Raw genomic sequence first — 9,843 nt, 5'->3', positions numbered from 1 at the left:
TTGTTCGCCTTTTCTTTTCTTTTTCGTTTTTATTTTTAATTTTTTCTTTTTTTGTTTTTTAAAGATTTTATTTATTTGACAGAGATCACAAGTAGGCAGAGAGGCAGGACGAGAGAGGAGGAAGCAGGCTCCCCGCTGAGCAGGGAGCCCGATGTGGGGCTCAATCCCGGGACCCTGCGATCATGACCTGAGCTGAAGGCAGAGGCTTTAACCCACTGAGCCACCCAGGTGCCCCTCTTTTCTTTTTTAAAAAAAGATTTTATTTATTTATTGGATACAGCAAGAGAGGGAACACAAGCAAGAGGAGTGGGGGAGGGAGAAGCAGGTTTACCGCAGCGGGGCTGGATCCCAGGACCCTGGGATCATGACCTAAGCTGAAGGCAGACACTTAATGACTGAGCCCCCCAGGTGCCTCATCGTTTGCCTTTTCTATCGTAAACTCTAGGAGTATCAGCTTTCCAATATCACAGCAGAAAGCCAGGATCAGAGAGGGCCAGTGGCTTGCTAAAGGTCTCACACCAAGAAATGGCTGAGCTGGGATGGGATCTTAGGTCTGCTGGATCCAGCCTTCTCCGCTGGCTCTCTCTAAGCCTGAAGAGCTCTGAGGCCGTTGTGTGAGCTTGGGGATCTGAGGGCCCTCTTTTCTTCATTAGCACCTGAAACACTGAGTCCGTGAGGATACCTCCCCTCCATGTGGACTCCTGGGCCCGGCGAGTGTCCCTGTGACCCTTGACAGGGCAACAGACAGGCCTGGTTTCAAACCCAGAGCCCCTTCTTGCTGTGTGACTATGAACATGCTCCTTAACCTCTCTGAGCTTCTGTTCCATCATCTGTATGAGGAGGACGAGAATTGTGTGACTGATGGGCTGTTCATTGTATGATGATGAGAAAAGCGTGTCTTGGGCCTTCCAGAGGGTCTGGCATGACACAGAGATGAAAACAAGCCAGGCTTGTACCCTTTATCCTCCGTTTTCTCTCTTTCTCCCTGGATCAGCTATCAGGAGGCCCCTATGTCCTCCCAGCAACACAGCCCTTAGGGGCAAGTCTGGGGTATGGGCAATGGACAGCTGGCAACTTCCCAGCCCTCCCGGAGGGGTTCCCTGCAGAAGTCGAGGACCACGCCAGGATGGACAGCAAGAGTTCCCAACCTGTCAGCATGTGTGCTGCCCGTCCCTGGCCGCTTCCCCAGGGCCCCGTCATAGGGCCACAAATGCTCACCCCACGTAGGCTCTCTCGCTGGTTGGGAGCTAAGCCCATGCTGGGCCATGGGTTAAGAGTGGTGACAGCCTGTGTCCGCACTGCAGACGGCCCAAGCGTCTTCCTCAGCCTGGCAGAGATGCAACTGGGTGGGAACACGACCTCTGTTAGACTCCGGGCCACCTAAAATACACGGAAAATAACATTATAGAAATACGTCAGCCTTGAGAACACTCGGACCACTTATGGGCGGCTTCTCCTCTGGGGAGCCCCTCTCTCACCAGGTTCCCTACCCACCCAGCTACCACCTGGAGTCCCTGTATCTCCACAGGGGCCCCTACCCTGTCTTGGGCAGGGCAAGCCCTCCCCTCCCATGACCAGGGAAAGATGCTTAAGCATCTTTCCTTCTTCCCCCTCCCCGGCCCTGCCTGTCCTTGGAGATAGTCCCACGGGAGCTATGTGGGCCCAGCATCCTGGAGAAGGAAAGCACTAGTACACTCCCATCAACAACGCACTTACTGGGTGACAAGTACATCCCTCCTGTGCCACTGGTGTGAGGATGGTGGGAGAGGGAGGCTTGAGCTCTGTCCACTCAGCTCCTTCACTGTCTCCCTACCTCCCCGGCCCCTCCCATGCCCTCCAGGTATACAACCTCTGGTTGCTTAGCAACAGCCAACCTCTTCCCCCCTAACCTCAGCATCGTCCCTGTAGCTCTAGTGGGGGTGGGGGGCAGCCTGGACTTTACAGGAGCTCCTGCCAAGGAACATGTGGGAACAAGCCCCCAGATAGCCGAGTAAAACCCAGGATCCTCTACGAGCACTGCGGTCCCACACTGACTCTTAGAAAGTCCTGTCCCAGCGTCTGCCAGCCTGCTGCTTTCCCTTCCCACACTGGATGTCCCCTCCGCCATTCTGCCCTGGGTCTCTGGGTCTGCCCAAGTGATCGCTTCCTCTCTTGGGGCTCAAAGCCCTTGTCCTCCTGTGACCCCACCTCTGCTGGCCCCTGTCTCCCGGGCTGTCCCAGCCTCTCCTCAGGTCCCTCCTGCTCAGAGGCCCGTCACCTGCACCAATCCCCTCGCTCCCTGAGTTGTCATAGCAACTGTGGCCCCACCCCCCCATTATTACCTTTCTAGGAAAGGCCTGTGCTGGGGAGGGGGGGGGTCACAGAACAGCCCCCCCCCAGGGTACCCAGCTTCCCTATTCACCTGGCCTGGACTTGTTTCCTTTTTTTTTTTTTTTAAAGATATTACCCATTCACTTGACAGAGAGAGATCACAAGCAGGCAGAGAGGCAGGCAGTGTGAGAGGGGGAAGCAGGCTCCCCGCTGAGCAGAGAGCCCGATGTGGGATGTGGGGCTCAATCCCAGGACCCTGAGATCATGACCCGAGCCAAAGGCAGAAGCTTTAACCCACTGAGCCACCCAGGCACCCCATGGACTTCAGTTTCAGTGGAAACTGACCCTGAACTTGAGGCCAACCAGAAAAGCATTAGGCTCAGAAAAATAAAGTCCTTCCTATTGTCTTCCCTCTGTCCCCTCAGCTACAGTATCAGAGTCCCCAAAAGAAGCCCATGCAGAGGCTCAGGGGAGTCAGGAACCCGCCTCACCCAGAAAAGCCCCCCCAGCCTCCGCAGACAGGGTACCCTCAGAGGGCACAGCGTCTTCCTGTCTGTGTGCACCTGGCTTGACCTCTTTACCTGCACTTCCTGTCCCCCACGAAGTCCCAGAAGCTGGGGTCTGATAATAGGATCTGTGGGATAAGAACCAGGACTAGGAAGCAGTCAGCAAAGGGTCCACTGAGGGCAAACATTTCCAGAGTCAAGGGAGGCGGGTGGGGCCCAGCTCCCAGGCAGGGCAGGCTGGGAGGGGTGCAGGGAGGAGGGTGTGAGGGAGGCCCAGGGAGGGAGGCCCCGAGTCCTCCTTCTAGCAGAGGAAGCAGGCAAACAGCAGATGGAACTTTCAGGCAGGAGGCCTTACGGAGTGACCTCACTTAACCATGTGCTCTGCTCCAATCGCAACCTGGCGAGCCTCCCTGCTCTCCTGGGTCCCTGAGCCGGAGAGCTTTTTATAGTTCACTCCCCAACTTGGGTTTGAATAATTAAACAAGATGGACAGAAATAGCAGCTGGACAGCAAAGTTGGGTTATTTTGGGGTTTTCTGGAACACAGAGTGCTCCTGGGCAGCGCCCTACCCCTGCAGGGGGCGGAGTCAGCACCAAGGCTGCCGGGAGATTCGCGGGGACCCACCCGTGTCCCTCAGGGTTCCTGAGTTGACAGGGCTGCTCTCAAGCCCAGGACGGTCTCCCCACTTGAAGTCATCCCTGGTCTTCAAGGAAGGAGAGGGCTCCCACGGCTCCCAGGGCCCCCAGCTCACAGCTCCTCCCCGGGGAGGAAGTTCCTTCTGTTGCCTGTCGGCCCTTCTACTTCAGAGATGGTGACAGATACTGAAAATCAGATCGATAAGCCACTGCGAGACAGGCTGAACCCGGATGAGGCGGCCACTGCCCCTCTGGCCAGCGAGCTGGAACCAGGTGGTAGGAGGTCTCGTGCCCTTACCCCTTCCCAACTAGAACTCTGGGGGAACTGAAGCCTGGGGTGGGGGGATGGGAGTTCAGAGCAGGACAGGGGGACTGGGGCCGGATGAGCTTGGGCTCCGGAGAGGAAAAGGCCAGAGACAGCCTTGTGTCTGGGCTAAGGAGCCCTGAAGGGGCAGGAAGCTCTCCTCCTCCAGCTCCCTTTTAAGGGCCTCTGGCCCTGGCAGAAGCCCAGCCCGGGTTTCCTGGGTCAGGGTCCTAGCACCCGGGCTGGGGATGGGGAGGACCCCTCAGACGCAGACCAGTCATTTGCGGCCGCCTTGCATAATACTTTTGGTTCAACCACAGTGACTAGGGCCTCATCCCAACTCCACCTTGAGGCTCTGCCATGGAGCTAAAAAGACCTGGGGCACAGAGGGGGCATTTGTAAAGTTTTTCCCCTTGGGGCAAGCACTTCGAGGCTAGGTTTGGAGGTCAGATTTCAGGAAATACTGAAATCATTCATTCATTCGTATTTACTCATTCAACAAGCATTGTAAAGCCACCAACTATGAGCCTCACCCTGTGTTGGTTCTGGGACTAAATGACTATGGCAGGGGCCTTGCTCTCCAGAAGCGGGCAGTTTAGTGGGGAGATGGGCGTCCTAAAAGCTGCTCCCTCCCACTGCGGAGTGCTGGAGTGCTTACATGAGACAGGTCCCATATCAGCGTAGTGTACGGTCCAGCAGCATTAACCCCATGTGACACTGAGCAAAGATGAAAAGACTTGTCCCAAATCCTTCAGCGAGAAAACAGTATAGAGGGAATTGGAACCCATGTCTCTGTGATTCTGAGGTCTGTGTGCCCTGTGGTCCTTAACACATGGAAGGAAGACGCAGGGTCGTTAAACGCCACCAGTGTCCACGAGAGTGAGGCCATCTTTCTGCCAGTACATGCTAACCTGCCACGTGGGGCAGTCAGGGAAAGCTTCCTGAAGGAGGCGGCTTTGCACTGGATCCTGCGGCTTCTACAATTACCAGACACCTGTCCACTTGGTGCCGGAGATACCAAGTGGACCGGTATCTGTGTCCAAGAACGAAGTCCTTGCACTGTGGGCGAGCAGGGCAGAGAGGAAGGGAGGGCTCACGTTCTAACTGGGCAAGTCTTAAATGCCAGCGTCCTTTACCCTCAGAGCTGTTCTGCGCTCCCAGGAGCAAACCCCGCACTCCTGGGGAACCTGGAGGAAAGGCCCGACTCTCCTGCTCTGCGAAGCAGCCGAGCTCCTACCTGTCCTGCCTGCATCCCTTCCTGTGGCAGTAGATTTCCCCACCTTTCATCTCACTCCTTTCTCAAGGCCAAACTCAGAACAGCACCCGGTAGGCCGAAGGCGTCTGGCCCTTTAAGGCCACCTTCTTCCCCCCACGTGCCGTCTGGTTGGGCTGGCGACGCTGACGCACGCATGACGTCAATGGCAGCTGGCGGAGTCTGGGCACGAGGAGCGAAGTTGGGATGGGGGTGGGGGGGCGAGAGCGAGAAGGCGGTTCATTTGCATTTAAAGGGGCCACTCCCGAATCAGTGGTCAGAGCGCTAAAGAAATGTGTATCTGGCAAACTTTCTGTCCTGGGCTACGGGGCAAGAAAAAGGCGTGGTATAGCTGAAGTCGAAGGTGACTTGAGTTTGCGATGTCAACTATGTCCTTCCGCGGAAAGGGAGAAATAGTCCGTTGGTGCCCGGGCTGGAAGCACGTGACCTGGAGGGGGCGGATGGGGGGGGAGAGGGAAGGAGGGAGGAGCTGGGGAGGCGAATGTCAGGCTTCGTTTCAGCTGCCCCCACCCCCACATCCTGCCCACCCTCTTGCAGCTGCCACCACATCCTGCCCAGCCTGGGGCAGCGAACTCTTGGGGGGGGCACGGACTGAGGACCCGGCTTTGGCACCCCTTTCCTCCCACCTTCAAATCCAGGGTAGAGCCTCTGCCCTTTGCCCCGGGCCTGGCCCCAGGCACCCTGGCACCGAGCTTGGAGCACGCCTCTGCCAGCACAGCCCCGACAACTCTGTGCTTAACTCCGCCCCCCCCCCCCCCCCCCCCCCCCCCCCCCCCCCCCCCCTGCTTTCCCCCCCCCCCCCCCCCCCCCCCCAATTCCTGGCTCAGAGAGGGACTTGTCTGGGTCAGAGCCCTCCATCCCTGGCTAGCACAGAATTATCGATGGACTAATAGAGGAGGTTGTCAAGACAGTTTTTATAATGGTCACCAAGATACACGGACAGGCATGGATTCCTGTAACAGACATTGCTGAGTGCCTTTAAGGACAGGCCCAGCAAGGCCCTGAAGTCCCAAAGCTGGTTGAACTGCTGCCCTCCAGGATCTGGTGCCCTTCAGGAGTTCAGGATCTGGTGCCCTCCAGGAGCTCAGGATCTGGTGAAGAAGAATAAACTGGAAACCAAAAATGTCAGTCCGGTCTGGTGTGTACTGATGAGGCAGCTACATAGAGTGGAGGGGACTGAATGCAAAGAGGGGTGCGGGGTGATGCATGAGCCCACCGAGAGACGGTTGGTCTGACAGCCCCTGCCTTCCCCCGCACGCAAGATGGAAGGCACGGGGAGAGACTGAAAAACTGGGAGGAAGAGTACTCAGCCCAGTAGAAGGGATGGGATGGGTGGAGTGGGGGTGGGGAAGGGATGGTCCACGGGGCCAACTGAGCAGCCAGGCAGAGGATGGAATGGCAGGCAGGAAGTGAAGAAGCACTTGTTGATGAGGAAGACCTTTCCAAGTAAAGATGGATTAGGGTGCTTGGGGAGGTGTGACTATAGGGGAGCTGTTGGTCCCCCTTTGCTGTCGAAACTATGAAGATGATACTGTACAGAGGAGTTACCCACTTCTTAGGACTTTGTTGGGTACCTGTCTGACTTCTTGGGGATTTTATAGCAACTTTGGTCTGGAAGATGACTTTTCTCGACAGAAGATGGGGTGGGAATCAGAGGGGCAGAAGGAAAAACTGAAATCCAGGCACCTGAGCTGCGAGGGTGTTTTTCCCCTAGAGGATTCTGGCATGGGTAGTGCAGGGGCTAGAAGAAGAAGATGGTGTGAGTCAGTTTCAGGAAGTCTTTACTATAACCTAACTTCCAGCAACGTTACCCCCTAGATCCTTTCTCAGCCCTCCACGGAAATCAAGACCTCATATTTGCTATTTTTCCTTTCTATGAAGTTCTCTCTACAAATATAAATACGTGTAAATTCTATCTTGCTTGTAATGTCAGCTTCTGCGACTCTCTCCTCTTCTGTTCAGCATCTCTAGGTCCAGGATACTTCATCTTCCTCCCTCGACTCTTCCCTCGCCTCCTTTCTCTCTTCTTCTTCTGGCCCTTTAACACCCTCCCAGGTGACTCACCTTCCTTCCCCGTTCCTTTGTTAAGGACCCAACATTCCAAGGCAGGGAGGACTAGCCAGCCAATCACAGCCCCGGCAAGTGTGCCTCTGGCTTGAGATTGGCTGGAGCTGTGGTTGGCGGGAGGCTCACCGCTCAGATCTATCAGAGGTTGGGGGGGGTGGTCTTTGGAAATCAGACACAGGGAACGATTTGTTCTGGGGCTACTTATGTTCTTGGAGAGAATCCTTCAAAGGGAGCTAGGGTCATTAGGGTCATAGGGGTCTCTGGCTTGGAGAGCCTCAAAACTGCAGGCAGGCTGAGAACCCATCTTTCTTGGTCCCCTGGGGGCTTAGCTGCCCCGTGCCCACTTTGGTTTTTCCCTCCGAGATCTTGGGACCCATTGGTCTGAAGGCTGCGTTCCCAGGCCTGTTCCTAAGAAGTCTTTTCCAGCAGCCCTGTCTCTCCAGTCTCAACATTCTGCTTTCCCGACGTCGGAAACAGCCGGAAAATAAACACCCTGATGACTAAACGGTTTCTCCAGCTAGAGCCTGGGGAAGCACTAAAAATAGAGGCCACAAGTGAGGGGAGGTTCCCCACTTGAGGGGGGGCACTTTCCCATCTTGCTACAGCCCTAGCCCCAGCCATGGCACAAGCCTCTGTTCTTCTCACGGTCCTAGGGGACAGGGCAGATGGGCTCCCCTTGCTTGCCCTGAGGAGTTGGGGGCAAGCTAGCCCTGCCTGGCAGGGGAGACAGATTTTCTGGGGCCTCATCTCCCACGTCTGGGGCCTGATCTCCCACGTCTGACGGGGAACTGAGAAGCTACATTTGGGGACAAAGCGGGACACTGTTTAAATCAGGTTTCCTGAAGGAGCGGCCAGGTGGAAGGGTTGGGAACTGAGGCCAAGGGAATTGGAGCCTGCTGGCTTCCCATTTTAAGACATACAAGATAGGGCGCCTGGGTGGCTCAGTGGGTTAAGCCGCTGCCTTCGGCTCAGGTCATGATCCCAGGGTCCTGGGATCGAGTCCCGCATCAGGCTCTCTGCTCAGCAGAGAGCCTGCTTCCCTTCCTCTCTCTCTGCCTACTTGTGATCTGTCTGTCAAATAAATAAATAAAATCTTTAAAAAAAAAAAAAAAGACATACAAGATAAGCCTCCAAACTACTGGCAAAGCGGTTCCACTGATCTTGCCTGCTTTGAGGCTTGTATGGGATAATGGGCCTAAAGGGGTTGTGACAGTCCAGCCCTTAAGTTATTATAACGTAGCACGAGACACTGTTTTAAGCAATCTACCTGCATAAACGAATTATTTTCACACCAAATCTATGAGCTAGGTACTATTATCACCATTTTCATTTCACCCATGAGGATCATGAGGTACAGGGAAGTTAAATAAGGTCCGTGTGTTCACAGGTAATATGTGGTGAAATGGGGACTTGAACCAAGAAGGCTTGGCTACTCCGATGTTGATGCTTTTAATCACCATGACTTGCTGCTTCCCCGTGCTTATTAGTGTCTTCACGCAGAACTTAACCCAGCACTTAACCTAGAATCTAGTCTTTGTTCAGTAAATCAGACCCAGCCAGATAGCAATCAGGCTGTGTGGAGAACTGAGTACTCTTCTGTTCTGCAAGGTTCTTAGAGATCGAAGCCGTATTCCATCATTTCCTCAAGCACCCGGTCGACGGCAGCAGGATTTGGAGGTAACAGAGCTGCTGGAGAAGAAGTCCGAGGGGCCGGTGGGTAGGCATGGCCCAGAACGCCTGTGGTAGGGCACGTCAAGATTCACCACGCCCCAGGGCAACTAGGGATTTTTTAATTAAAAAAAAAAAAAAAAAATTTTTTTTTAAGAGCTACTACGGCTTCTTTAATAAGATGCTTTTGGGCGTTTCCGGTGCTGGGGGGAAATTAAGGTCCCGCCCCTTTAAATTGCCCCCCTCGGCTGTAAGTGCTTTGGGGCCGCAGGCACTGGGGATTAGGTCACCCCAGAACTATGAGCTGTCGCTTTAAATTGCTGGGCGTCTGCCGAGCCGGCCCGGGAGGGGAGGGCCGGCACAGGTAGAGGAGCGAGCGAGCTCCCCAGGTAACCCGCGGCCGGGAACGCGCTGCTCTCCAGCGGGCTTCGGCGCGCCCTAAGTGGGGGAGACGGAGCCTGGTCGCCATGTAGCGTCTGCCCTGAATCTGCCTACTTGGACTGCCACCGCCAACTCTCCCGGGGCTCGGGGGTCGAGGGGGCGCGCTCGCGTGCGCCAGTGCGCGGCGGCCGCCCAGCCCCCGGAGAGGACCGCGGCGAGCGCACGGGGGCAGCAGCGCCGAGGGGCACCTCGCGCGGGCCGTCCCTCCGCCGGCCGCTGGCCTCGCCTCCCCGCGCCGCCGGCCCGGCCCCCTCCTTTCCCCTCCCCTCCCGGCCCGCGGAGGGATCCGCCGCTCCCGGCGCCGCAGCCTAGCCTGGAGGGCTGTGGGTGGGGCGCCCGGCCCGCCCGGCCGGCCGCGGGAGGCGCGAGGCGGGGCCGCTGCCAGGCCCGCCCCCTAAGGCCCCGCCCCGCCGGCGCGGGCTTTTCCCATTGGCCCCCTGCCTGTCCATCAGCCCCCCGGGCCCCACCCCTCAAGCTAGGCTGAGCTGTGCCTACGTCGGCCTCGACTCCCGGGGGCTGGAGGAGTTACCTTTGGAGCCCGAAAGGAGGAAGGAAGCAAAATATCAACAACGCCGAGGCGGCTCGGGCGCTCGGCCCCGGTCCCCCCTTCCCGCCGCGCGCCTGCCCGCCCCCGCGCCC

Source organism: Enhydra lutris, unplaced genomic scaffold (genome assembly GCF_002288905.1).
Source record: "Enhydra lutris kenyoni isolate GAN:26980312 unplaced genomic scaffold, ASM228890v2 scaffoldscaffold94, whole genome shotgun sequence".
Classification (NCBI taxonomy): Eukaryota; Metazoa; Chordata; class Mammalia; order Carnivora; family Mustelidae; genus Enhydra; species Enhydra lutris.
Note: the sequence above shows the minus strand (reverse complement) of the source record.